Source organism: Pleurodeles waltl, chromosome 5 (genome assembly GCF_031143425.1).
Source record: "Pleurodeles waltl isolate 20211129_DDA chromosome 5, aPleWal1.hap1.20221129, whole genome shotgun sequence".
Lineage (NCBI taxonomy): Eukaryota > Metazoa > Chordata > Amphibia > Caudata > Salamandridae > Pleurodeles > Pleurodeles waltl.
In genome coordinates, this window is record NC_090444.1 from 1,428,280,111 (window position 1) to 1,428,307,887 (window position 27,777).

Genomic DNA, 27,777 nt, shown 5'->3' on the forward strand with positions numbered 1-27,777 from the left:
GGGGTAACCATTCCAAGAAAGAGAGTACTTTTTTGAAAACCTGTAGTGGGGAAAGCAAGGGATATTGGGGTATTGGATGGGGAATTGCATTCATACTCTGGTATTAATCTTTATACTAGAGTAGTAATGTTTAAATATTAAAATGGGTTTGTGTGGCCTCATAGATATGATTTCAAGGTTTGTGCCGCCATTGCGTCACAAAAAAAGGATGCAGCAGTGGAGCAATGGGCTCATAAATATGTCCCTTGATTTAACCAGTTTTGCAGCTGTTTCTACAGTCGGTGGAGCATCAGGATCAGATGCAAAGAATAGCTGCAGTCAGGTAGAAAACATTTCTTTTACTTTTTAAAACATATTGGTGACTAGGTTTATTTTAAGGAGAGTTTAGGTGTGATCGATAGATGTTGTACAGCATGGAATTGTTTTTTATTGTTGTTTTTACCACTTTTACATCCCCATGCAGGTAGTTATTTTTATGCGCTCTGCAGGACAGTTTTTTTTTTTTCAAAATAGGTTTTTAAAAAAGTTGAAAAGGAAATGGTTATACTTTTTTTGTACTTATTTGAAATAAAAGCAACATTTAAATGTTTTTGCGTTGTGTTTTTTTTTTTACCGTTTAGTGTTTCTGAAAGCAAAGATCAAGTCGTTGTTTTAGAAATTTGGGATTCATGGATGGATTACCGCTGGACTTTTTTGGAAATTAAATTTTGGACATTGGATGCTACTTTTTATGATTTTACAACAACTGGCTTTTCTTTTCAGGAATTTCTTTTTGGATTGTTTTAGTACATTTTTGTGCATTGACAATTAAATGAGCATAGGAGATTTTATTCCCTCCTAAAAGTGATGTTGAACTTTTCCATTGATTTTGGTTTCATGCTTTAGATTATTGGATTACACAAGGCTCTTGGTGACAGGTGATATGAAAAATCACCAAGAGTTAAAGAAAGACAGCTACAGGTTGGAATATAAACATTTTCTTTTAATTTGGTTAAATAAATTTAAAAAATGGCAATTGAATTTAAAAATGTTGATAAAACAAGCGAGTAATTCAACAGGTTGTTGGTATATGTTGGAAGTATAAAATGCATGTAATATTGTTTATGTAGTCTAAAGCTCTCATCAATAGAAATAATTGATTTTTGCCAATAGTCTCTCAGACATTTCTGTGCTTTTATTGGATACACAAGGGTTCAAACTTCCTGACAATGACTGTGCCATTCTTATTTGCTGGAAACCTTGTTGTTTCTTCAAAATTTCCAGATAATAGGAAAGGTTAGGGTGAGAGCTTCTAATTGTTTTGTTAAATAAATTGTGCCATCCCGCTATGGCATTGTTTATTTTTGCACCTCCCTTGAGGCAGGTCGAGTAACAGTTCCACTAGTCAATGGGAAACCTTGACTTCCTCCTGTGACTCGACCTGCTCAGATTACCAATCCAAGTGTCTTTGAAGTAATTTGGAACTCGTGCCAATTTTTCCTTGCTTTGCGTAAACTATTCTGATTCTGTAATTGATGTATAGAATTAATCCACACACTCAGGAGGTACAAAAAACAAAGTGGTTAGTTTTTTAACTCATTCTGTTGTTTACTACTTGACATGTAATCCTCAGATAAGGACTTTTTTTTCATTTTTCTCCATTATGCCTGGGAAAAGTGAAAAAAACTTCCCTGAATTTTGGTGTCAGGGTAACTTTTTTGTAATAGTATTAATCATTTGTGATTCGAAATCAATTATAACTTTACTAGTACTTTTATTCAAAGGTGGAAATAAGCTGTATGCTAATGAGACAGGTGTGTTGTTTCTGTTAGCATGAATAGTGTAAATTTGAATGGATGGGTGGGGTACTGACTTAAGAGTTCAATTCATCATCCAAAATTCAGTATTCTCAAGGGTTACAATGTAATGGGTTGTTCTAAATATTAGTATTCTTTTGAGAGGGTTTTCGTTGTCATACTTATTAGTATAAGAAACTGTAAGTGTTAGGGACTGTTACTGTCAGAGTAGGATTAGGATGTTACTCTTTGGGGATTACTTGCCTGTTTTTGCCTCTGAACTATTCTCCTTTATTTGGTTATTATGGGCATATTACTGGTAACATGCATGGGGATGTTTTAAGCTACCTCCCTCAAAAGTGAGCCACAAGGTTAATTGGAGGTGGATGCTAGCATTTTGATTTGTTGGATGTTCTCTCTATCTTCGATCTCCATTGCAGAGGGAGAGTAGTTAAGTACTGAGATCCTTTCAACAGTGTCACCCAGAGTAACTGCTCTGCCTTTGCAATGGAATGAAAAATACTGCATACACCTTCATTTACTCCTGGGATCAGTTAATATCTCCTTACAATAAATGAAGCTACCATACTTTAACAGTCTGTTTCCTCGACATGACAGGACATAGTTAGCCTGTTTTTGGTTTACAATGTTTCAGAGATCTGCACAAAAAAAAAGTTTTGTTCATGCTATGGATTATACCCGTGATTTATTTTCTTTGAGAACAATCTGTCTTCTAAGGCAGAAATATATGCATGGTTATTTGAGCCGGTCTGTTGAAGTAAAAATAAGGTTACTTCTCCTGTATCAAATGAGAAAAAGTTTAGTGCTATTGGTTGTAGTCTCTATTGGTTGTAGTCTGTTAGAAGAAAGTTGTTAGTTTTGGCAGTTTATATTTTTTCAACAAGGGTATTAACTGTTGCGTTTTTTCTCTATTTCAATGTGGCCTTTCAAACTCTGAAGTAAATCCTTTCAGTTTTCTTGTGTGTAGGAGAGTTTCTTTCTTTTTGAAATTCTTTCTATTAAACCATTGCTCAGTACAATGCTATAGAAACAAATACATTCACGGAATATACCTTGCTCAGAAGTGATACTTTGCAGAGGTAAACTCATGCCCGAATGGAAGACCAAATCATGTAACTGGAACCCTATTAAAATCATACATATCTAACACTAACAGGTCTCAGGAGGTTCCATGAAGATTACTGCCTGCCATGATCTAGCTCCCCCGTCCATCCCACGTTACCCTTCAAAATCTTCTATAAACACCACAGTGTGACCATATCTTGTGACATTTTCACAGGAACCCTTGACTCTGATAGGCAACCCGTTCCACATGATGGCACCAATCCATGTTTACCTCCCAGGAGTGAGCGTTCGGTAGCCTGAATGCTCCCCAGGCTTGTACTATGTCTCTTTTGGCCACTCTCGCCGCCAGCAGCAGCCAAGTCTTCTGATGTCTTGACCAAGTCTCCTCCCCTGTGATGTGTAACCCCAACCACCAGGCCTCCCATGGGATTGTGAGGCCTGTAACTTGGGTCATGATATGGACCACTTTTCCCCAAAACTGTTGGATTACAGTGCAGTCCCATAGGATGTGAAAAAATGTCCCCACCCTACCACACCCTCTTCTACACAGGTCCGAATCACTGTGACCCATACGATACATAAGGTATCTGGAAAAATATGACCTATGAAGGATTCTCAGTTGGATGAGGTGGAATCTAGCACAGATTGCCACTTCCCTAGGGCTCTGTCTTGCCTACTTCACCCTCATATGCTTCGGGAAGAGAATGCCAGGGGTCGGGGGAAATATTCATTAGTTTGCTGTAGATTAGGGAGATTGCTTTCTTGGGCATAAGGTCCAATAGTAAACAATCCTCTAATGGGGTGGATTCGGGAAGTTGGTACCACACATGAAAATACCTCTTGACACATGGCCAAATTGGATACATTTGAAACTTTCAGAGGCTCCCATTTCATACTCTTACTGTAGGTCCTCTAGAAGAATTAGCACCCCACCCCTCCAGATGTCCCCAAGACTGCTGATACCGAGCATCCCCATTTATGGAAACCCTTCAGAGTACAAAGCTCATTTAGTTGGTCACTATACCAGAGTGGAGTCATGGCCATCAGTTTGTCACCCCATCCCAAGTATTTGTCGGCCTCCCTCCATGCTCTTACTGCTGCCTGTGTGTGGGGCGAGAGTAAGTCCACCCCCTTCTCATAGCATAACACTGAAGAGTACCCACCGTCTCCCATTGCCTCCTTGGCGATCCTATAAGTGGGGTACTCCACATCGACAAATACCCATTCACCAACCAAGATTAGTTGGGACACCCAGTAGTACTTCTGTATATTAGGGACCGCCATACCTCAGTCGAATACACCCATCTGCAGCTGGTCCTTAAGAGCTTACGTATCTCGACATTGATCTTTGTGAATGAGCCTGGGGGCAGCCTAAATGGGTATTTTGAAGTATGTATATCAGGTGGGCTAGGGTCATCATTTTAAAAAGTGTGGCTCGGCCTTTCAAGGACAGAGGGAGCCTCCACCAGTGTGACATCAGCGCAGAGCCGATCTAGTTGCGTATATAAGTTATTTCTGAGGAACTCTGCTGAGTTTCTTGCTACATAAATTCCCATATAGGAAAATTCCTCGCTAGTCACAGGAGCCACACACCTTGTTGGTAGGGAAATTTATTTGTTGGTTAAAGGAAAGACTTGAGATTTCTCCCAATTTATCTGATAGGCAGAGTAAGTTCCAAAAAGATGTAAAATATGCAAAAATCTATCTATGGAGTGGCCAGGTTTTGTGACATATGGGAGGACATTGTCGGAATACAGAGATATCTGGGCCTCCCAACAATCCCCCTCGAGTATACCCCATACGAGGGGGCTCTTGACTCACCCATGTGGCCAATGGCTCCAGTGTAGGGGCTAATAGCCACGGCGATAAAGGGCAGCCTTGTCTAGTGCCCCTGTGGAGCATAAAGGAATGGGACATCACCCCATCGACTCTAACCCTAGACTGTGGGCAATTACTTAATAGTTGAACCCAAGCACAAAACTGGGGGCCAAAGCCCCATCTGGCAAGAACTGCATGTAGGTACTGACATCCAGCGAGAGTACTGCTGCTTCCTCTGCATCTGGGGCCCCTGTCGTATGCAAGATCCCACTCAGGCATCTCAAATATAATCTAGGATTCTTGTGTGGCATGAAGCTAGCTTTAGCCCGATGGATCTACTTGACTATATGGGGTCGCAGTCTATTCACTAGAATTTTTGCCAATACCTTACCCTCCAAATTCAATAGGGATATGGGTCGGTATGAACTGCAGGACGTTTTGGGGCCTGCCTTCTTTATGTTGGATCACTATGGTAGCCAGCCGTTGATCTGCCAGAAGAATTACCTCTGCCCTAGCTGCTTGGAACATTGCCAGAATGAGAGGAGCCACAGTGTCGGGCATGCATTTGAAGAGCTCCACCGGAAGACCATTAGGGCCTACTGCTTTCCTGAATGGGATTTCACAAATGGCCATTTGTACTTCTTCCACCATCAGATCCTGATCTAGTTGCCCCTGATCAGCACCAGGCAGTTCTACCAGCGGGAGGACCCGCAGGAGCTCAATGCAGACTGTGTGTGTATTGGTCGTCAGTGAAGAATACATGCATTCATAGTAGGTGTCAGAGGCCTCGGCTATTGCATCACTCGCAGTATGTCACGTACCCGCCTCATTACATATCTCTGCAACCCAGTTCCTGGTTCCATCCCTTTTTTCTAGCCATGACAACAACTTGTTTGCTTTGTCCTCAACTTCATATGGACGCCTTTACGTAGCCAACACGTGGGCCCGTGGACCCGTGCCCTCATTTGGACCTCGGCGTTCTTTTAGCAAGACCGCTGAGGTACCGCCGTGCTGAAGACTGCCAGTGCAGGCGGGTTTCTGCACAGCGTATTATGACTGCTGTCAGCCCTCCGCCCTTTTCCGGACGGAGAGCTGCCAGCAGCCATACTGGCAGAAGGCAGTGAAGTGGAGGCTACTTCACCTCCACTGCCACGTCATCAGAACAACGCCCACCGAATCACGTCCCAGGATTCGGTGTGGCGGTGTTCTGATGATGGGGAGCTGGCGGCAGAGCAACCCCCATGGATCTCGTTCCCTCTCAGAGGTTTACCGGGACAGGTAAGGTGATCGTCCGTTAGGGGAGGGGGGTGGAGGGGTGTTGTGTGCGTGCATGGTGGTGTGCGTGTGTAGAGGGGGTGTGTGAGTGTGTGTATGCATGCAGGGGTGTTGTGTGTATGGAACATGTCTGTGTGTATGTCTGTGTGCGTATATGTGTAGTTGTTGTGTGAGTGTGCGTGTAGGGGGTATGTGTGTCAATGTTGGGGTGGTGTAGGGAAGGGGGGGTCCTACCACCTTTGGGGGATGGTAGGAGGGTCATGGGTTTAGGGGGAGGACTCTGGGGAGGGGGAGAGCGTATGGGGGAAACCCCTATCAGTGCCAGGGAACGTATTCCCTGGCACTGATACTGTCTACCGCCATGGATTTTGTGGTGGTACAGAACCACACGAAATCCATGGCGGTATGTGGGGTTGTGATACCGCCGGCAGTGTAGTGACGGCAGCCGGGCTGGAGACCAAATTCTCCACCCTGGCGGTCGGAGTGGAAAAGTGGCGGTTTTGCATGGCGGTCACCGCCATGCGTGTAATTTCAATTTCTTTTACCGCCGGCCTGTTTGCGGTATTACCGCCACTTCTCTGCCGACCGCCAGGGTTGTAATGAGGGCCTAAGTCTTTAATTTCATGTTGTTTAAGTGGGAGTCTATGGCATTGGCGTGGGCAGGCCGTACCCCCTGTAGTGTATCAGGCTCTAGTTTAGAGATTTCTTTCTCTAGCACATCATATTTACAATTACGTTCTTTTTTTAAGCCCCCTATTAATGCCTGAGCCTGTCCATGAATAAGAGTTTTGTTGTTGGTTTTCTATTTTAATTTAGAAAGAAACAAAAAGGTGAAACCCGGTAGAGTTAGAATAATGTTTTTGCCCCGGTCAGTTTTCAGCACCCTTCTTGAGGTAAGTACACAGTGGGGTTACAATAGTATTGTTGATCCCCAGTCACTGTCCAGCACTTTCCCGGAGGTACGTTACAAGCAGATTTAGAAGAGCAGTTTTGATCCCTAGTCACTGCCCTGCACCTTCCCTGAGGTAAGTACCCGGTAGAGTTAGAAAAGTAATTTTGACCCCCAGTCAGTGTCCAGCACCTTCCCTGTGGTAAGTAATCTTCAGAGTTACAAAAGCAATTTTGATGCCCATTCACTGTCCATTAACATTCCTCAGTTGAATATATTTGTAATCAAATTATATGGTTATTCACCTTTTTTGTTAAAAAACTATTTGTATATTGACTTACAATGTTAGCACTCAAGCAAAGGTATGCAAAATATGGACTGCGTATATCCTTGATAATCTCTGTAAATGTAAGCTTTTTTTTAATTGATATTTGTTTTTTGTATTGAGCTAGTAAGATATGAGGGTGTTTATTGTTAGAGTTGTACTTACTTACATGGATAAACAGCAGTATTTGAATGTCACTCTGATATTCTCTCCTCCTCCTCTCTCTTGTGTGTGTGGTCATGATAGTAGTCAGTGTACCACTGAATAAAAAATGATTGATGGCTGCTTTTATATGTTTTTTTGGGGTATTTAATGATTCATTATAAAATGAGTGTTGAAAAGTATTTTTATGGTAGTTTAAAATCAGACTAAATGTATCAATAATTTGTTTGTGGAAGATAACATGGTGGTCATTACAACCCTGGCGGTCGGTGTTAAAGCGGCGGTAATACCGCTTACAGGCCGGCGGAAAAAATTGGAATTATGACCGTGGTGGAAACCGCCAACAAAGACAGCCACTTTAACACTCCGACCGACACGGCGGTACAAACAAACAGCGCGGCGGTCACCGCCAACAGACAGGCGGAAGACAATGTACCGCCCACACTATTAGGACAGGCCAATCCGCCACCTTTTCTGGGGCGGATTCACTGCGGATAAAAACACGGCAGAAACAGGAATGCCGAAGGGAAAACGCTCACCTCTACACACTCCACGAGGAACGAGGACACCATGGAACCAGAGCTCCACATTTTCCCAGCCTTTATCTTCTTGCTCCTCTACCAGGAGCACGAACGCCGGCGGTGAAGACCACGGTGAGTACTGCACCTATGACACAGGGGAGGGGGGAGGCAAAAAACAGGGAGACACACACGCAACACCCCCACCCCCACCCCCACCCACAACAACACACAAACAATGCATATCAATACATCACAGTTACACTCCCCAAACCACCCGAAAGAATGCAAAGACAATAGAAAATTAGTGTAACCATTGTAATATATTAACAGCAAGTAGGCAGAAATATATATATACACCATGTACATAATATATACCAAGCATAGTAGTGTTCTAAGAAAGTCCGTGGAACACTGGGACTACATGGTATGGGCGAGGCTCACACAAGATCCCCGACCATGACGGAGAGAATACTGCAGGGGCATCAGACAGATACTAAACAGGCACCTCAGGGGGAGGGAAAGGGGGGGCACCTCAGCCGGATGAGGGCACGATGCCAAATCCACGAGGGGGCCACATGCCCACTGTTCAATCCTGGGGAGTGCAAAGCCACAGTCTCTCAAGTCTCTACAGTGGGTGAGTTGCCCACTGTTCAATCCTGGGGAGTGCAAAGCCACAGTCTCTCAAGTCTCTACATCCTGGGGAGTGCAAAGCCACAGTCTCTCAAGTCTCTACAGTGAGTGGGTTGCCCACTGTTACATCCTGGGGAGTGCAAATCCACAGTCTCTCAAGTCTCTACAGTGGGTGGGTTGCCCACTGTTACATCCTGGGGAGTGCAAATCCACAGTCTCTCAAGTCTCTACAGTGGGTGGGTTGCCTGCTGTTCCATCCTGGGGAGTGCAAAGCCACAGTCTCTCAAGTGGATGCCTTCTCCACTGGTTCTGGAGGGGGCTTTGTGCCCAGAGTGCTTCATCCTGCTAAGGGCAGAGGGAGTGGATGTATCTCTCCACTGGTTCTGGAGGGGGCTTTGTGCCCAGAGTGCTTCATCCTGCTAAGGACAGAGGGAGTGGATGTATCTCTCCACTGGTTCTGGAGGGGGCTTTGTGCCCAGAGTGCTTCATCCTGCTAAGGACAGAGGGAGTGGATGCCTTTCTCCACTGGTTCTGGAGGGGGCTTTGTGCCAAGAGTGCTTCATCCTGCTAAGGACGGAGGGAGTGGATGTATCTCTCCACTGGTTCTGGAGGGGGCTTTGTGCCCAGAGTGCTTCATCCTGCTAAGGACAGAGGGAGTGCTTCATCCTGCTAAGGACAGAGGGAGTGGATGTATCTCTCCACTGGTTCTGTAGGGGGCTTTGTGCCCAGAATGCTTCATTCACCCCGTGACGGACTCAGTTGCGTCAGTGCCCTTGCCGCTCATGGGCCAGCGGTGCTTGAGATGGCGGTGCCCTATGCAGCGGTGCTTGAGATGGTGGTCTCCATTGCAGGGTCTCAGCTGCTGGTGGTCCTTCATGCCCAACAGGGCCTTTGCTGGCTTTCCTTCATGGCCCAACGGGGCTTTTGCTGGCGGTCCTTCATGGCCCAACGGGGCCTTTGCTGGCGGTCCTTCATGGCCCAACGGGGCCTTTGCTGGCGGTCCTTCATGGCCCAACGGGGCCTTTGCTGGCGGTCCTTCATGGCCCAACGGGGCCTTTGCTGGCGGTCCTCCATGGCCCAACGGGGCTTTTGCTGGCGGTCCTCCATGGCCCAACGGGGCTTTTGCTGGCGGTCCTTCATGGCCCAACGGGGCCTTTGCTGGCGGTCCTCCATGGCCCAACGGGGCTTTTGCTGGCGGTCCTTCATGGCCCAACGGGGCCTTTGCTGGCGGTCCTTCTTTGCCCAACGGGGCTTTTGCTGGCGGTCCTTCATGGCCCAACGGGGCTTTTGCTGGCGGTCCTTCATGTCCCAATGGGGCTTTTGCTGGCGGTCTTGTCCTGGGCAGCTGGGCTTGTGCTGGCGGTCTTGTCCTGGGCAGCTGGGCTTGTGCTGGCGGTCTTGTCCTGGGCAGCTGGGCTTGTGCTGGCGGTCTAGTCCTGGCCAGCTGGGCTGGTGCTGGCGGTCTTGTCATGGGCAGCTGGGCTGGTGCTGGCGGTCTTGACCTGGGAAGCTGGGCTTGTGCTGGCGGTCTTGTCCTGGCCATCTGGGCTGGTGCTGGCGGTCTTGTCCTGGCCAGCTGGGCTGGTGCTGGCGGTGGCCTCCTGGGCAGCTGGGCTGGTGCTGGCGGTGGCCTCCTGGGCAGCGGGGATGATGGCGGTCTTCTCCGCCGTGCTGCTCTTCCCAGACTTGACGGGTTTCTTGTGGCACTTCCCCACCTTGGAAGGTGTAACAGCTGACTCCACACTCCCACCGGGACCCCTGGGAGCGGCTTTGGTGGCTGGAGTCTTCCCCCTCTCCCGCCGGGCACTGGCCAACTTCTGATGCTTCACAGGTGGGGGACTGTCTGTGCTGTGGCTCTGTGCCACACTGGCTGCCCTGGTGGCCGTTGCACTCCAGATTCCGGTGACTACAGGCACCACTGGTCCCGGAGAGGTTGTGGCTGAGGTGCTAGTTCGGGACCTATGAGACAGACGGGGTGGGGGAGGTGAGGGAAAGAGGTCAAGGCTGGCCAGGAAAAGTTTCTTAGGAACACTGGGAGGGGTAGCTGGAGGGGGTTTGGGAGTGGAGGAAGAGGTGGTCATTGTAGGAGATGTACGTTTGGTGACTTTGGGTGAAGGTGCATGCGCTGGAGGCTGTCGTGAGGTGGATGGCTGTTGGGTGGGTGTGTGCCTGCGTTTGTGTATCTTGGGAGGGGGCGTCGCAGACACACTTGGAGAGGACACAGGGGACGTGTGAATGGTAGTGGGGGTGGTGACTGCACGTGAGCGGGGTGTGGTGGTGGGTGTGCTGGAGAGGGACGTAGTGGCTGTAGATGTAGTGCATGCAGGTGTGAGTGTAGACATCACTGGGAGGGAGGAGGGAGACGAGGAGGAGGGGGACACAGTGGACGCAGTGGATGTCGGTGTGTCTGCATGTGTGTGATGCTTGCGAGAATGCCTGTGGGATGTGTGGTACTTATGTTTGCCTGAGCTACCCTTGGGTGTTGAGGTGTGTGCATGTTGGTCTGTAGGTGTGCTTGGGATAGGCTGAGGTACAGGGAATTGGGTCTGAAAAGCTCGGTGAAGGGCCACCTGACCAGAATGAATGCCCTCCAGGAATGCAATTGTTTATTGCAACTGCCTCTCTACACACTGGATGCCATTCAAAATGGTAGACTGCCCAACAGTGAGGGACTTGGAGGTCAATGGCCTCCTCACTGAGGGCAGCAGGGGTGACTGGGGCAGGGCCTGAGGTGCCTGGGGCGAAGGTGATGCCCACTCTCCTGGGTGAGCGGGCACGGGGCAAAGGCTGAGGGGCTGCTGGGAGGGCGGTGCTGGTGAGGGGGTGGCGGCTGTACCTGTAGATGCGAGGGGCACAGATGTTGCCGCCACCACAAGGGAGCTCCCATCAGAGGACGAGTCTGTGTCGCTGGTCTCAGATCCTGTCCCCACCGTGGAGCTCCCCTCGCCCTCCGTCCCACTGGTGAATTCAGACTCCGTAGTGTTGCCCTCCAGGGCCATGTGGGATGCAGCTCCCTCGGGCTCCGGTGCCACTGCTCCTCCGCCTGATGATGCTAATGCACGCAAGAACAGGGAGACCACAAAAAGGGGGGGGGAGACATGTTGAGTGCATGCATTACTGCTACCGTTGGTGGACACGACAGACACAGAAGCCCCCTGCACTACGCCGCGCTCTTGGGCTCCACTGTTCAAATCCTGGGAAATGCCCTACAAGGCTATGGACGACATCTGCACACATAGATGACACAGGGGCATGACTAGGTGTACTTGGCACTCTACAGAGGTGGGCTGGGGTGCCACATGGCCTGCCTTACGGAGGGGCCATTGCCTATGGAACTCGCCCTGGCCTAGGGAAACCCACAGCCCACCTCCCCCACCCAGACACCTCCACTGGGCGCAAAGTCAGCAGAATGAGAGTGTACTCACCCCCTTGTGTCTGCTGTGATGCCCTCAAGCGCCCATCCAACTCCGGGTAGGCCACCGCCAGGATCTGGAACATCAGGGGGGTCATGGTGCAACGGGAACCCCTCCCACGTTGGGAGGCCATCCCCAGCTGAGCCTCTGCCATCTTCTTGCTCCAGCAGCGAATGTCCTCCCATCTTTTCCGCCAGTGGGTGCTCCGTCTGTGGTAGACCCCCAGGGTCCGGACGTCCTTGGCGATGGCACGCCAAATATCTTTTTTCTAGTGGGCGCTGACCTACATGAAATGTACAGGAGAAAAAGAGAAGTTATTACCAACTGCACCGTCAAAGTGATTGGCCCCCATCCCTACCCTTGCCATGTGGCACATGCATTCACCGTCTTTCATGCACGCAGCACTCTCCCCCCTTCCTTCTTCCATCCAGCCCTCTCCACACAGGCATAGCCCATACAACATGCTCCCTGTGTACATACCTGTTTGTCTGGAGGACCGTAGAGTAGCGTGTACTGGGGGAGGACCCCATCCACGAGCTTCTCCAACTCCTCCGATGTGAAGGCAGGAGCCCTTTCCCCAGACACTCGAGCCATTGTCTCTTCCAGACTGAGGTCACAGCAGCACTTGCATTGTAGGTCCTCTCCTGTCGAAGATCAGATATCGAGTGATTCAACAGATAGAAAATGGAGGTCACGTCCGCGGCGGTGCGTACCGTCACCGCCAGTGCACATCGTCATTGGCTCCTGGGACCCATAGGGTCCAATGTTAACCAATGCAGCATTGCGACGAGGTCTTCGACCGCCTACTGCGACGGTGTACAACGCCAGCGCAGTTACCTCACATCCCATTGTCCCACTTTAGAGGTCAGGCAGCCGCCAATTCAGGGGCCCACATGGCTTCATTTCCAACTGCGTCACACATACCTACGCCTACACTCAACACACATACAAGCCACCTTTTGTGTATGATTGGTGTTCTGTGTAAACTGTGGGTATGTACCTCTGAGTTGTTTGACTCTGTGCTCGCTGTTGTCCTTCATAGGCACCGTCTGCTGGGACATGTGAGGAGATGGCGGCATCCTCCGGTGTACCGACCGTTGGTGGACCTGTCGACAATGGAGGAGCGACATGTCATAATCACATACAGGCTTGACCGTGCCACAATCCAGGAACTGTGTACCCAGTTGGAGCCAGACCTGATGTCAGCAATCCGCCATCCCACAGGAATCCCCGTTCAAGTGCAGGTGCTGTCAGTGCTCCATTTCCTTGCAAGTGGGTAATTTCAAACAACAGTGGCCACAGCATCAGGGATGTCCCAGCCTATGTTTTCCAACGTATTGTCCAGAGTGTTGTCTGCCCTTCTGAAACACATGCGGAGCTACATCGTTTTCCCTCAGATGGCTGATTTGCCTACAGTGAAAGGTGATTTCCATGCCCTGGGACATATCCCCAACATCATAGGTGCCATTGATGGAACCCATGTGGCTTTGGTCCCCCTCCCCCGCAGGAGTGAACAGGTGTACAGAAACCGGAAGAGTTGTGAATGTACAGATGGTATGTTTTGGCAGACCAGTACATCTCCCATGTGAATGCTAAGTTCCCTGGCTCAGTGCATGATGCCTACATCCTGCGGAATAGCAGCATCCCTTATGTGACGGGTCAACTCCAGAGGCACCGTGTGCGACTATTAGGTGAGCACCTGTAAGCAAGACAGTGGGAATGGTTGTCTGGCTCTGGGGTTACCCAACAGGTTAGTGTGTGTCTTATACTTGTCCCTCGCCATTTGCAGGAGACTCTGGTTACCCCAACCTGTCATGGCTACTGACCCCAATGAGGAATCCCAGGACAAGGGCAGAGGAATGCTACAATGAGGCCCATGGGCGAACTAGGAGGGTGATCGAGCGGACCTTCGGCCTCCTGAAGGCCAGGTTCCGGTGCCTCCATATGACAGGTGGATCCCTATTCTACTCACCAAAGAAGGTGTGCCAGATCATCGTGGCCTGCTGTATGCTTCATAACTTGGCATTGCGACAACAGGTGCCTTTTCTGCAGGAGGTTGGTCCAGATGGTGGTGTTGTTGCAGCTGTGGAGCCTGTGCATAGTGAAGATGAGGAAGCAGAGGAAGAAGACATGAACAACAGGGACTCAGTGATCCAGCAATATTTCCAGTGAGACACAGATAAGAGTACAGACCTGCCTACTACATGTACTTAAACACTGCTACCTCTCTACTGTCTGTCCTTTTCACCCAGTGTATGGTCACTGAGTTGTCACTTTCCCTTACGATTTCACAGATGTGGGTCCCACTGTGTGACATCTGATTTGATTCCTCATGGACTTGAGCTGTGTGACATAGGTATGTTGACATTACTATTGAAAGAGCATTTTGTCACTGTAATTGCTAATACACTATTTCAAAATCACAGACAGACTGCAGATTGTTTTGTGTTTTAAGTGTATTTATTTAAGTGCTCAATACTGGAGGGGGTGTGAAATGGTGAGGAGTGATGGCGGGGGAATGTCCATGGCAGAGTCCAGTCTATTAGTCTCACAGGTGCATTGCCCAAATGCATAGGAAGTGGAGCTGGGGCAGTTTCAGTATGGACAGGGTGACAAAGTAGGATGACAATCAGGGTGGTCTCATTTCTTGGCGGGGGTCTTGGCATCGTGCTCTGTCTTTGTCCTGGATCTCAGGGACCGTTTGCGGGGTGGTTCTCCTTCTGCAGGGGGTTGGGTGCTGGTGTGGTGGTCCTGTGGCGGGACGTCCTGTCCACTAGCGCCGGCGGAGGTGGTGGGCAGTTCATCGTCCATGCTAGTGTCAGGGGCCCCTTGTAGTGCCACAGTGTCCCTCCTGGTGTTGAGTACTTCCTTCAGCACCCCTACAATGGTGCCCAGAGTGGAGCTGATGGTTCTGAGTTCCTCCCTGAAGCCCATATACTGTTCCCCCTGCAGGCGCTGGGTCTCCTGAAACTTGGCCAGTACCGTTGCCATCGTCTCCTGGGAGTCGTGGTAGGCTCCCATGATGGAGGAGAGGGCCTCGTGGAGAGTGGGTTCCCTTGGCCTGTCCACCCCCTGTCGCACAGCAGCCCACCCAGTTCCTCTGTGTTCCTGGGCCTCCGTCCCCTGGACCGTGTGCCCACTGCCACTGCCCCCAGGTCCCTGTTGTTGGGGTGGTGGGTTAGCTTGGGTTCCCTGTAGTGGTGGACACACAGCTGATTGACGTGTCCTGGGGATGGAGGTATGGGCCCGCTGGGTGGGTGCTGTGCTGGTGTTTCCAGAGGGGGGAAGGTCTGTGATGGCCTGTGCCAGTGTGAGGGGAACCGACTGTCCCGAGGTCCCCGATGGTCCGGGCTGGTCATCCAGATCCAGGTGCTGTCATCACTGTGGACCTCTTCTGTTGGTGGTGTGGACATGTGTGGACTCTCCTGCCTGGTGACATTGGGTAGGGGTTCTGCAGGGGTATAAAAGGATGGTTATTACATCTGTGTGTGTCATGGTGTGCAATGGGTGTGTGAATGTGTACCCCAGTGCTTGCATTCCTGTGTGGGAGCTTGTGTGATGGTGGTTTAGGGGGTTGTATGGGTATGTGCAGTGGGCATGCTTTAGTGATGGGTGTACATGCTCTGTTGTTGCATGCAGGGCTTGGTGTTGGGATGGGTGTTTTGTGATGTTGGGACATATGTGAGGAGTTGGGGTGCTGGGGGTGAGGGTGGGGGTGTGCGATAGCATGCAGGTAGGGTGGGGGATGTAATAGTTATGATTTGACTTACCAGAGTCCATTCCTCCGCCTACTCCTGAGAGGCCCTCAGGATGTATAATCGCCAAGACCTGCTCCTCCCATGTTGTTAGTTGTGGGTGAGGAGGTGGGGGTCCGCCGCCAGTCCGCTGAACCGCCAGGTCGTGTCTTGAGACCACAGAACGCACCTTCCCCCGACAGTCGTTCCACCTCTTCCTGATGTCCTATCGATTTCTTGGGTGCTGTCCCACTGCGTTGACCCTGTCCACTATTCTTCGCCATAGCTCCATCTTCCTAGCTATGGAGGTGTGCTGCACCTGTGCTCCGAATAGCTGTGGCTTTACCCGGACGATTTCCTCCACCATGACCCTGAGCTCCTCCTCCGAGAACCTGGGCTGTCTTTGCCGTGCCATGTGGTGGTGTAGGTGATGTGTGGGGTGGATTGTGTGGTGATCAGTGTGCTGATATGTAGTGGTGTGTTGTGTGAGGTGTGTAGAAGTTGTGTGGGTGATGGTATTGTGTGCCTGTGGATGCTGTTGTTCTTGCTGGTGGTGTCTCTCTCTGGCCTTCTTTCTGAAGTTTTTGGTCGTAGGGGTTTGTGGGTGATGTGGGTGTGTGTTTTATATTGTAATGGGTGTGTGGGAGTGGTGTGTGTATGTGTATCAGGTGTGTGTATTTAGAATTGTCCAATGTGGTAGTGTTTTGTAAATGTGTGTGTATTTTGAGCGCGGCGGTGTGTACCGCCAATGGAATACCGCAGTTGAAAGACCGCCACGTGGATTCGTGTGTCGTGATAGTGTGGGCGTATTTCTGTTGGCGTGACGTGTCGGTTTTGTTTTCGCCAGTTTATCACTGACCTTTGGTGTGGCGGACCTGTGTGGGTGTCTGAATTTTGGCGGATTCCGAAATGTGGGTCATAATAGCTGTGGCGGTTTTCCGCGGCCGCGTGTTGGCGGTCGTCTTCACGGCGGTAAGCAGCTTTTACCACCAATGTTGTTATGACTGCCCATGTTTTTGACATTCCTCACAGTATACAAGAGCCATCTTGGTTGGGGACAAGGGACAATATGTGGAAATGAAGAAAGGACTAACATATATTTGTCTAAAATTTCAAGCTGTTTCTTATGCCTGTTTGCAGTATGTATAGGTCTGTTTTTTACTGTTCATTATTTATAGGAAGTATGAAAAAAGTTACAATGCTCCCTTCTTTTGCTTTATGTTCCATCGTTTTTGTAATAATCTTTTAGTGATTTGTGTAGTGTTGGTTTTTAGGGATATTTCATGGAAGTGAGTTATAGTGTTTAAAGATACACCACGTTTAATTGTTTTACTAAGTAGATTTACTTGCTTATTACAGTATCTATTACCACAGTTATTTCTTTTCAACCGTGCATTTTAGTAGCATTTCTTATAAGTATTTTGATAACTATTTTTTTAAATAATTAAAGGTAGTTGCCTATATGTACATATATTGTGTGGTAAATGGCAGATTATTGGTGGTATCCATGGTAAATATATGCATGGCAGTGGTCCTTTTCAATGTATTGCTGTGTATGTTTGTGATACAGGCATGTGTGGTAAAGACATGTGCGGTATTGGTAGATGTGTGGTAAAGACTGCGTTGTAAAGGGATGCATAGTAGAGGCATGCATTATTCCATCACACAACCTCATAAAACAGTAAGCTGGCAGCATTAGCTCTTGAGTGTGGTCAGACACTTTGGACCAGGTGTACGTATCACTGGTCACAAAATACTGGTTGCAATTTTTTTGTTTTGCAACCATTGTTGTAGTTTGTGAACTGACCTATGTACCAATAGGTCTGTTCACAAATGATTGATTCTTAGTAGGTCACAATTCAACCTACCTCGTGAATATTAATGAGGTAGATTGCAAAAACCCACGAGGAATCACAGGGATACAAGGATGGTGACCTGCTAAGGTCAGCAGACCACTATGTCTATGATTGCTTTTAAATAAAGCATTTTTTATTCAACCTGCTTTTCTTAAAGGAAAATGGGATGCATTTAGAAGTAAATTAAAAGTGTAATTTTATGTTTTTTAAGAATAGGCAGTTGTCCATTAGACCACTGCCTACTCTTGAAAAATGCTTTGTCAAGATTCACAAAGGAGAAGGCATCCTACTTTCTTGAAGGAGGTACAAAAAGATTAATGTTTTTCGACCAAAATTCAGTCATAAACTTTTCATACGTACCAATGTAAACTGGTATTTGGAATGGGCACTCTAAACTTGCCCCTTCCAAATGCTGATTCAGACTTTGGCTGCAAACTCAAATTGAGATTCAATAACATTGCAACTTGTGGTTTTTACAAATATAAAAGCATTTTTGTGGCCACAAATGGCCCAATTCTGCGAATCAGAACCTCTGTGACCAAAAAAAGAGCACGTACATCTACCCCAAATCTCCATTTTCTACAACTCTATATATTTCGGAATTTTTTTACCAAAACTTCAAGCAGTATCCATAAATTATTTTGGTTAAAACAATTTCTGTTTGCAAAAGACTTTGTGTGACCTCAGAACTGTTTATCTCCAGTAATTTGAGCAGTGTATAGGGAAGCAATGCCTTCCTTTGAAGTCACCTGTTGGTTCTGAATGACCCATTCTCCCTCTTTGTTTGATTTGATGTTGATTGTGTCTCTAATGTTTCGGACAGTGAAAGTCATATCTCTGTTGCAGAATTTGGCTTTTGACATCAACCAGAAGAGGTCTTAGCTGCTTCCCTTACAAATGCTTCAATTTCTGGGGCTTGCAATAGACTTACAACAGGCATCCCTGTTTCTTCCCATAATAAAATTCAAGTCAATAAAGAATGAGATACATTCTGTGCTGAAGTTGGATAGGTCTTCTCTGTGGAGATGAGACAGGATTGTGTGTTTGTTGTGTTTGCCCACTCAGACCATTTCAAACCCTTCTTCATTACAGGGCATGTCAGAGGTTGAAAGACCTGTATCTGAGGAGAGGTCATTCTTACTCAGCCTTCGTTTCCCTTTACAAGGACACAAGGGAGGAGTTGGAATAGTAACTCTTCCACAGCAAGGGGTCGAAGGGAAAATCTGTTTTTGGTCCACCTCCTAAAATCATGTTAAACTCTGACACAAGCCAATAAGTATGTGGAACTAGCTGCGAAGAATTCCTTAAAGGAGGACAGTTGTCTAGAAAAGAAGATTTATATTGCATGAATTACTTAGAGTAGCATGCAGGTTCCTTCACTTAAAATGTTTTACTCCAGACAAGGCAGATTATTGCTGTCTTACTCATGGACAAGGTAGTAGCCAGCTATCTTGTTCAAAAGGGTTAATAGATTTGAACAGGGAATTCTAGCACTGTTGTCTAGACAGATGAATTAGGATGCACGCAGAGTACCTTCCAAGCATTACCAACTTGGTAAAAGATTGGGTCTCAAGATTTCTGCGAGTGTTATCTTCTCGATTCGCTCTGGGGTCTGCTTCAGGTGGATATGTTTGCTCCCAGGCTTACTTGCAAGCTTCCTTGGTTCTGGACTAGGAGTTGTTTCATCATTTTGATTCACTTTGAAATCTGCCCCAGGTGTATCTGTTTGCTTTCTTTGTTCCTCAGTATGAGACTGGATCTGGAAGCAGAGTCAGCAGATGCATTCCTTCAACCTTGATATTGCATGAGAGTGTATGCTTCCCCCTTGCATGATCCATAGAACTCATGCCAGGTGATACAGGTTCAAAATGGTATTATTAACTCCATTTCAAGTTTGGTATCTTCAACTACTGAAACTCTCTGTAGACTTCCCCAGACTTTTTCAGTCTTTCCCAAGATTCTTTCCAGCCCTGTGAGATTCACGATAAGCTTGTGTCGAAGACCATGGCATCTAGGATTTCAGGGGATCATGGAATATCCCTCGTCCTTCACAGGAGGTTCTGTCAGTCATCAAAATCTTGGATCTGTCTCCTAGACCAAATTACTGCTTATATGAATAGGAGGTCTCGGTAAGCTAGTGTTTGGAGCAATAAATTAATTCCATCTGCTATCCAGTAAGGCGTACAGAATAAATAAAACATACAGGTCAGCTATTTCAGCATGTTACATTTGGGTAAAGGGAGAGCCAATGAGAAAGCATGGTTTGGTCTCCAAGGCTTTGCAGTCTAATTTCAGGATCTATCCCAAACTGAAGTATTATGGTCTCTGAGATGTGGAGTTAGTTTTGGATTTCCTTCTATAATGACCAGACAATGAAGCTCTGTTCTTGAAACGGCTTTTGGCAAACCTAATCATGTTGTTCTGTTTGATTTCTTCCTAGACTAGGGGTCTAGAAAGGTCAAGGCTTTGGATATTGAATGTTAAGGCTTTGGATATTGATAACAAATATTTTTCTCAAAAAATAGTTACATGTTTTTTATGTTACCAGATACATCAGAATTTTATTAACTTCAATTTTCTATCCTTCTTTTTCAGATTGTGCTAAATTGAGTGTGGTCAAATGTTTGAGATGTATGAAGCACAGACTGCTGTCTTATGCCCTCTTTCATTTTCTCAGCTCTCAATATCCTTTAAGATGCCTTACATGCCTGTTACTTCTTTGACCTTGGCAAGAAGGGTTAGATGGATCATGGCAGAGGCTAGAATTGTATTTCCTTATTTAACACCTATTAATCTAGAGTTGCAATAGAGTACAAAGCTGTTGTTGCATCATCCGTCTGGAGGATATTATGAAGTTGGCAGACGGGTCTCAATAATTTACATTTAGAGATTTCTAATTTAAGTTGGTTGATCATGTTTCTTGCAGTAATGTTGAAGGGCTTTGAACTTATCATAAATGAGCCTCTGGTCTGTAATAGAGTGTAAACCCTCCTCTAATGTGAGAGGAGGTTTAGATTATATCAAAGACAAATCAACAGAGACTGTCCTTCCTAATTGTTCCCTTAATTTGTGTATTTTCTATTTTTCATTATGATGGTTCTGAGTACTTCAGCACCCTATTGATTTTCAGTTGAACTTCCCTCTTATTTGGAGGTGGAGATTCACAAATTTGCTTGAAATGTTTGATGATTTTAATGTAAAGGCGCCCTCCAAATTGCATATACATGATTCAGTACAGTAGCCTTCAAACTTTTTTATGGCACGCCCCCCCCCCAGGGGGAAAAAATCATCAGGGCCCCCATCTGAGAGGAAAAATCATCAGGGTCCCCATTTGAACGTTTCACAATTATTCTATTAAATTGGCGATGTTTAAATATGTCTACACTTTTAAACCATGTAAACATTGCAGGTAAGTTCTGTTACTGTTTTAAAAATGCAAATACATGATACCAAACATACTGGTCTGGCAGGTTTTTCTAACGTGTAAAAGTGTACAGTGTGAATATTGGAAGTGGGGTGGGGGTTTTGAAGAGTATTTGGTGTCCCTTACCTTTTGACACATACTCCCAGCTTGGACATAAATGATAAAACATGTTAGTGATGGCCCATTAAGGAGTAGTTTATTTCTGTTAATCTTTTTCAGTTTAAGAAAAGCCTTGTTATGTGCATAATGCTTCTTTCCAGCACTTGAGGCCACTCAGGGGGTCCCACCCCCCCCAGTTTGAAGACCCCTAGTTTAGAAGGTGCTTTATTAGCAGCCCAGGACGCATGTGCATTTACTCCAGTAGCTTCCTCCAACTGCCCTGACATGTCCCCAATAGAAAAAGAACAAGGTGGTGGATGGACTGCTTGAAATAATCTCAGCCGCTTGTAATCAATTAGAGATGCATCCCAATCCACTGTTTGTATGCCCACCATGTCACCTCAGTTTATATCTAGCCATATGCACTCAGTCTTGGCCCTGCTCATGGCAATGGTCCAGCTCAAACTGCCAGGCCTGATCCTCCCTGAACCAGAACACACGCAACCTAAGACTGGTTTCACCCTAGTTAGGGCTCTTCAGCCAGGTATAGCTTAGCTCGGGCTGCATCCTAATCCATCATTTTTTTGCCCACCATGCCACCTCACTTTAGATCCATCCATATGCAAATCTGTCTTGACTCTGCTTCTCATGGGAATAGTCCAGCCCAAACTGTTAGGCCAGGTCCTCCCTGAACCAGAGCACAAGAAACATAGGATCAGTTTCACCCTGGTTAGAACTCTTTAATCAGGTATAGCGTAGTTCCAGTGGCACAGTGAGCCCAGGACCCCTGTCTGGGCATACTAAGTGCACTTAGGGCAGCAAATGCTAATAGGACAGAGTGATGGATGGAATGTTTGAATTAATCTCAGCCACTGGTAATCACTTGGAGCCGCATCCCAATCCAATCTATCTTTTTTGCCTACCATGCCACCTCAGGCTAGACCCAGCCATATGCAAATTAGTCTTGAACCTGCTTCTCAAGGGAACATTTCAGTCCAAACTGCCAGGCCAGGTCACATCTAAACCAGAACAGAGGCAACCTAGGACCGTTTTTGACCTAGTTCGGACTCTTCAGAAGCTCCCACGGCATCAAAGACAGAATATAGTATTAGAGTACAGACCAAATAGTACAGAACACAGAATGAATGATGCAAAGAATGTTGGTTAGAGCGAGACCTTGTAGAAATTGCAACAGTACACTCAACAACAAATTTCTTTCTTTGGATTACTTTTTCGGGACTTTGGCTCAGCATCCAGCAGACAAATAAGAGGAAGTATGCTCAACTTCTGAACTATTTATACACATGGCTGTGATGTCATGGGTCCTCATTATGATGCCATTGGCACTGGAGGATTGGTTGCAGACATTGGCAAGTTGGTAGGGGTTTTATTGGTATCCTTGTGGAAAAGAATTTTCGTTTTGTATGGTGTTTATGTTGGATATTGGTTACTGGTTGAGGGGGAGTGAAACCCTACCCACATACCAACCACAATTTTTGTCAGGGTGAAACACAAGCAAACCTCAAATTAACTTTGCTTATCACTCTGGTAGCCTGGCACAAAGAAATAGGGCAATGTGTAAAGTATTTTTTCAGCACTTCAAACAGTAATAAAGTTAAAACACAAGAGAAATGCCAAACCAAGTAAAAAAAATAGAATAAAGTTTAATACATTTTTTTAGACCAAAACTTCAAAAATCCAATCAGGAGAAACGTTGATGTCAATTTAGGTGACAATAGTGCTAAGAAGAAGAAAGCCCCTATCGTAGTTATCTGGTTACGTCAGACTGGGACAAAGCCACAAGTTCAGGCTGTTTACGATGGAGCGCGGGCTGGGTACAGCACCAAGATAGGCCCTTTGAACAAAGTATTTTAAATCTGGGTTGTGGAGCATTTTGAGGTCCTTCGCAAAAGATACATCGTGCACCAAAATTTCCAATGAGATGCAGGGTTGCGATACGAGGTCCTGAGATGGGATGCATTGCACAGAGTTGGTTCTCATGAGCTATAGGCAGTAATGTGGGGTCCTTTGTTGAGAAGAGTCCTGCAGCAGCGGTTTTGAAACATTGCTGTGCGCTGCGGAACAATGTGCCACACTGCTTTGGTTCTGCAGGGACCACAGCTGGGCTGGCAGAGCATCTCCGGCCCCACTTCTAAGGGTCCAAGACAGGGTTGGCACCACTTGGGGGGCAGAACTCGCAGCAGGCAGAGTCCAGGTCCTGGAATCAAGGTGGATAGAGTATTTTCTGTCCCAGAGGCTCTGAAAAAGAAGCCAGACAACTAGCCCTTGGAGCCACTTTGGTGGTTATTGCTTCAAGGTGCAAGTCCTGTTTTTATTACTCAGGCAGCAGGGCAGCAGCACAGTAGAGTAGCAGTCCTTTTGGGGCAGCACAGAAGTCCTTCTGAGTCTTTCACAGGTTCAGAGGTGTACTGAGGAGTTGGGTCTGAAGTTCAAATATTTATATATTGTGTCAGCTTTTAAGTAGGAGAAGGTTCTGGAGGATTCCAACCCCGAGGCATTTGGAATGTCCTGCCCCCCTGCCCTGGCTTCAGCTTGGTTGGGGGCAGAAATGACTAGTGCCAAACCCTTTGTGACCTTGCACAGGCAAAGGCTTTGTGATGTATAAGTGTGGTAGGTGCCAGCTCCACCGCTCTATAAAGTCAGAGATTGCCCACCCTGCCAACACCTATACCTTTGTCTCACTGTCTGGGAGCAATGCACAAAGACCAACTGCCAGCTACACCTTGTCACATCGGATACTGGATACAGGCTAAAGGTGCCAAATGGTTGGGACAATAAAGTGTCATTTTTCTAAAAGTGCCATTTTCAGAGGTGTGACTTAAAATCCAACTTTGCAATTAACTGTCAATGTATACCAGGGCACACTGTTTTAGTCCAGCAATGTTCATCCAAGTGAAAGAGTGAATTCAGAGTCCAAAAACGCGCTATTGTAGTTGATAGAAGTTTATTCATGTCAAACAATGATAAATCCAATATACAGCTGACACGTGTTTCGTCATATTGACTTTCTCAAGGCTGCAGATCAAATAGGCAAGGAAAAGGATGACAATAAGAACATTAGGTGGTAACAGGGGATTCTCATTGTATAGTGTCAAACGTTTGAAAGCCAAAACAACGCCTAAGCTAATCATGCCATCTGATAAGCTGGCTAATATGTCTATGGGAAGTGGTTGATACTGAGCAACTTCTGTGTTTGGTGGAGACCAGAGAAGAAAAAAGGTCATGCAAGGCACAAATTCAGTGTGATGGGATCATTGAATGTGCATATATTAGAACCCGTATTGTGAACATAGTGCCACCTTGATACCATTGAAACATTATTGAAACACTTTAGAAATGTTAAACATACCTAAAACTTATTTTTGGAGATAGTGTCCAGAAGTGTTGGGTGGTGTGAGTACCCCCAGTTGCAAAGGTAGGACGTGTCTAAGAAATCTTGAGCATCCGGTATTTATTAAAACAGACCGCATTCTCGGTTGTCTTTCAAAGAATGTGTCTGTAGGAAGAGGCCATGATAAGCCTAAAACATACTTAAAAGAGTAAGTTGAGAGGTCCAAGCATTTTGAATATTAAGACAAAGTAATGTCAATCTGTAGTATTTCGTAAAAAGGTAAGTATATTGTTGCAAAATTGGTGAGTCTAGATCGTTTTAATGATTATAGCACATCTGAAGGACTGTAAGCCATAGTGGATAAGAAAAATACAATGGATTATGCTAGGATATTGAAATTGTAATAAAACGTGCCGAAGCGGCATTATTGTCCTAGTTGGCAACACCTGGTTATTTGTATAATTGTCAGTAAGAGCTGGAGTTAAAGGAAACTGACATTAAGTATTTTTTTATGTCCATGCCGTAAAGACATTGTTACTGAGTTTAGACAAGAGGTATCTTATGCCAATGGGCATTCTTAAATGTAAGGCGCTATCAATCAATCAATCAGTGAATTTATAAAGCACGCTATGTACCCGACAGGGTTTCGAGGCGCTGGGGAGTGGGGGGGGTGCTGCTAGCGTTCGACAACTCCCGACAACTATCGGCGATAGGGTATGGTAAAAGCGTAGGAAAAAGGCACAAAGTTGCCGAGCAGGAAAGAGTGGAGAAAAAATATATATAAATTGCCCCGTTCCTCGTTTGTAAACAGGGGCATTCTCAGATGTTAATCGTTATCACTGAAAGGCTTCGACAATAGAGTAGAGCAAAAGCGGTAGTCAGCGGCATGAATTGCCGAGCAAGACAGAGTAGAGAGAGGTGTAACCCTCGTTCCTCTCTTCATATAGTCAGTGCCCTCATCTGTTTAACAGTGTCCTGAAAGGCTTCAACAATGGAGTTGGGCAAAAGCGGTAGTCAGAGGCACAAGTTGCCGAGCAAGAACAGAGTAGGGAGAGGTGTTACCCTCATTCCTCCGTTCGTATAGTCAGCGTGCTCACCTGATTAACAGGGTCCTCTGCCATGTAGTGTATAGCGGTTGTATCCGGTACGTGCATGAGTGGGTGTGCCATTTATGTGACATCAAAGTGATGGAAAGAGGACTAACCAGTGAAAAACGAAAAGACAAGAATGGACGCCATCTTGTAGTGAACTAATTATGCGAAACACAATGAAATTGGTGATTTCTATTGGAAAATACGGGAAACATAGTGAGAAAACAATTTGCTTACACTTGAAAGGAACAAAGCAATAAATTAATAAGTATGAGGAATGCAATGTACTGGATCAGAACAGAAAACAGAAACGGGAGTCATAGTAGTAGGCAAGAAATATTTATCAAGCGACAGATCAATTCCAGATGAGAGGGCAAGGCATTTATTTAACACATACATAAAGGCATATGAAACACGGACTGCATGTATAGTCAAAAAACGGGAGTTAATCTCTATAGTCCCTTATTGTTATGCTAAATGTGAAAGAGGTTCATGTGAAATGCATAAAGTGCATATAGTTGAATGAAAATAGGAGAAACAATGACGGCCGTTGGTGCCATTAATTAAAGAAATACATGTAGGTCTTTTTCAATGTTAAGTCCCTCCTCCGCTGCCCTGAGTTTGATAATCCAATTACTTTCCATATGTCTCAGGGTCAGTGTTCTGTTGCCGCCCCGTGGTAAGGTACTTACAGCATCTATTCCATGTATGGTAATTCCTAAGATTTCCCGTTGGCCATGGGCGGTGTTATAGTGTGTAGCAAAAGGGTAGTTGGTGTTGTTCGTGCGGATGGCCCTTATGTGTTCTTGGATTCTCTCCTACGACCTGATGTTACTGCCAACATAGATACGGCTACATATACATATTAGACAATATACAACAAATCTGGTGTTGCAGTTGATAAACCTGTGGATTTTATATGGAGTCTTGGTGTTGTATTGGAAACTATCTTGTCTTTTATGTAACAACAAATGCTACAGTGGCCACACTTTTAGGAACCGTTAGGTGGTTTTGGTAACCATGTATCAGTAATGTCAGATGGTATGAAACTATGACACAAAGAGCCCCATAGTGTGCGACCTCTGCTGTAAGTGATACTTGGTCTACTGGTGAGACCCTTTTTGAGAGTGTTATCTGCTAGTAGGAAGGACCAGCGTTTGTGTAAAGTTTTGTAGATCTGTGGACTTAATGCACTGTATGAAGTGATTGGAGATAATCTACTGTATGTTTTTATCCTTTTTAGATGTAGTCAGTAAATCTAATTGTTTCTTATTCTTGATTCTGTTGCTGGCTTTGCATACAATACCTTGAGGGTAGCAGCTTTGTATGAAGCGTTGTTTCATTTGACTGAGTTCATTTCAGAAAACATTGTCCTCTCTACAGTTTCATCTAATCCTAGTGATTTCTCCAAAGGGAATAGCTCTGATTTGTGAGGCGGGATGAGAACTCTTTGCATGCAATTTTGCATTGCATGCTGTCAGTTTTCTATATAGTTTGGAGCAAAGTTTATTTTGCTTTGTGCACAGGGTGATGTCTAGAAAGTTGATTAGTGTTGTGCTGTGTTCACAGGAGAAGTTGATGTATGTGTTAGTGTTCAAATGTTGGAGAAAGAGACCAAGGAGGTCTGAGTCCCCAGACCAAAACAAGAGTATGTCATCTATGTATCTCCCTCAGTATAGGATATGTTGTGTCAATTACGGAGGGCATTTTTGCCAGAAATGTATTTTTTCAAAATATCCCATGCATAGATTTGCAAAGGATGGTGAAAATGTTGCCCCCATGGCTACTCCCTGTATTTGACAGTACCATGTGCCGTTATGTATAAAAATGTTGTTGTCCAGAACAGGATTGCTATTAAAGAGGCTTTTAAATTAAAAGTCCTCAGATACGAAACTCAACATTCCTACCTGCTTCCAATTGCAAATTAGCACTTAATAAATGTATCAAGGTAACCCGATGTTATGCTATGGGAGAGGCAGGCCTAGCAGTAGGGAAAAATGAATTTAACATGTTTTTACTACCAAGACTTGTAGAAGTTAAAAGTACATTTTCAACTTTTTATTTAAACTGCACCCTGCTTTATGGCCATTTAGGGCCTCCCGTGGGGGTGACTGATATGTGAGGAATATCTAGGTCTGGCAAAAGATTTATTTTGATAGGTCAAAATGGCAGTTTAAAACAGACCTGAAACAAGTTTGAAAGGGCTACTTAAATGGGTGGCACAATCTACGCTACAGGCCCACTAGTATCATCTTAATTTTCAGGTCCTGGGGTACATGTAGCACCAATTACTAGGACTTTACCAGTAGATTAAATGTGCCAATTGG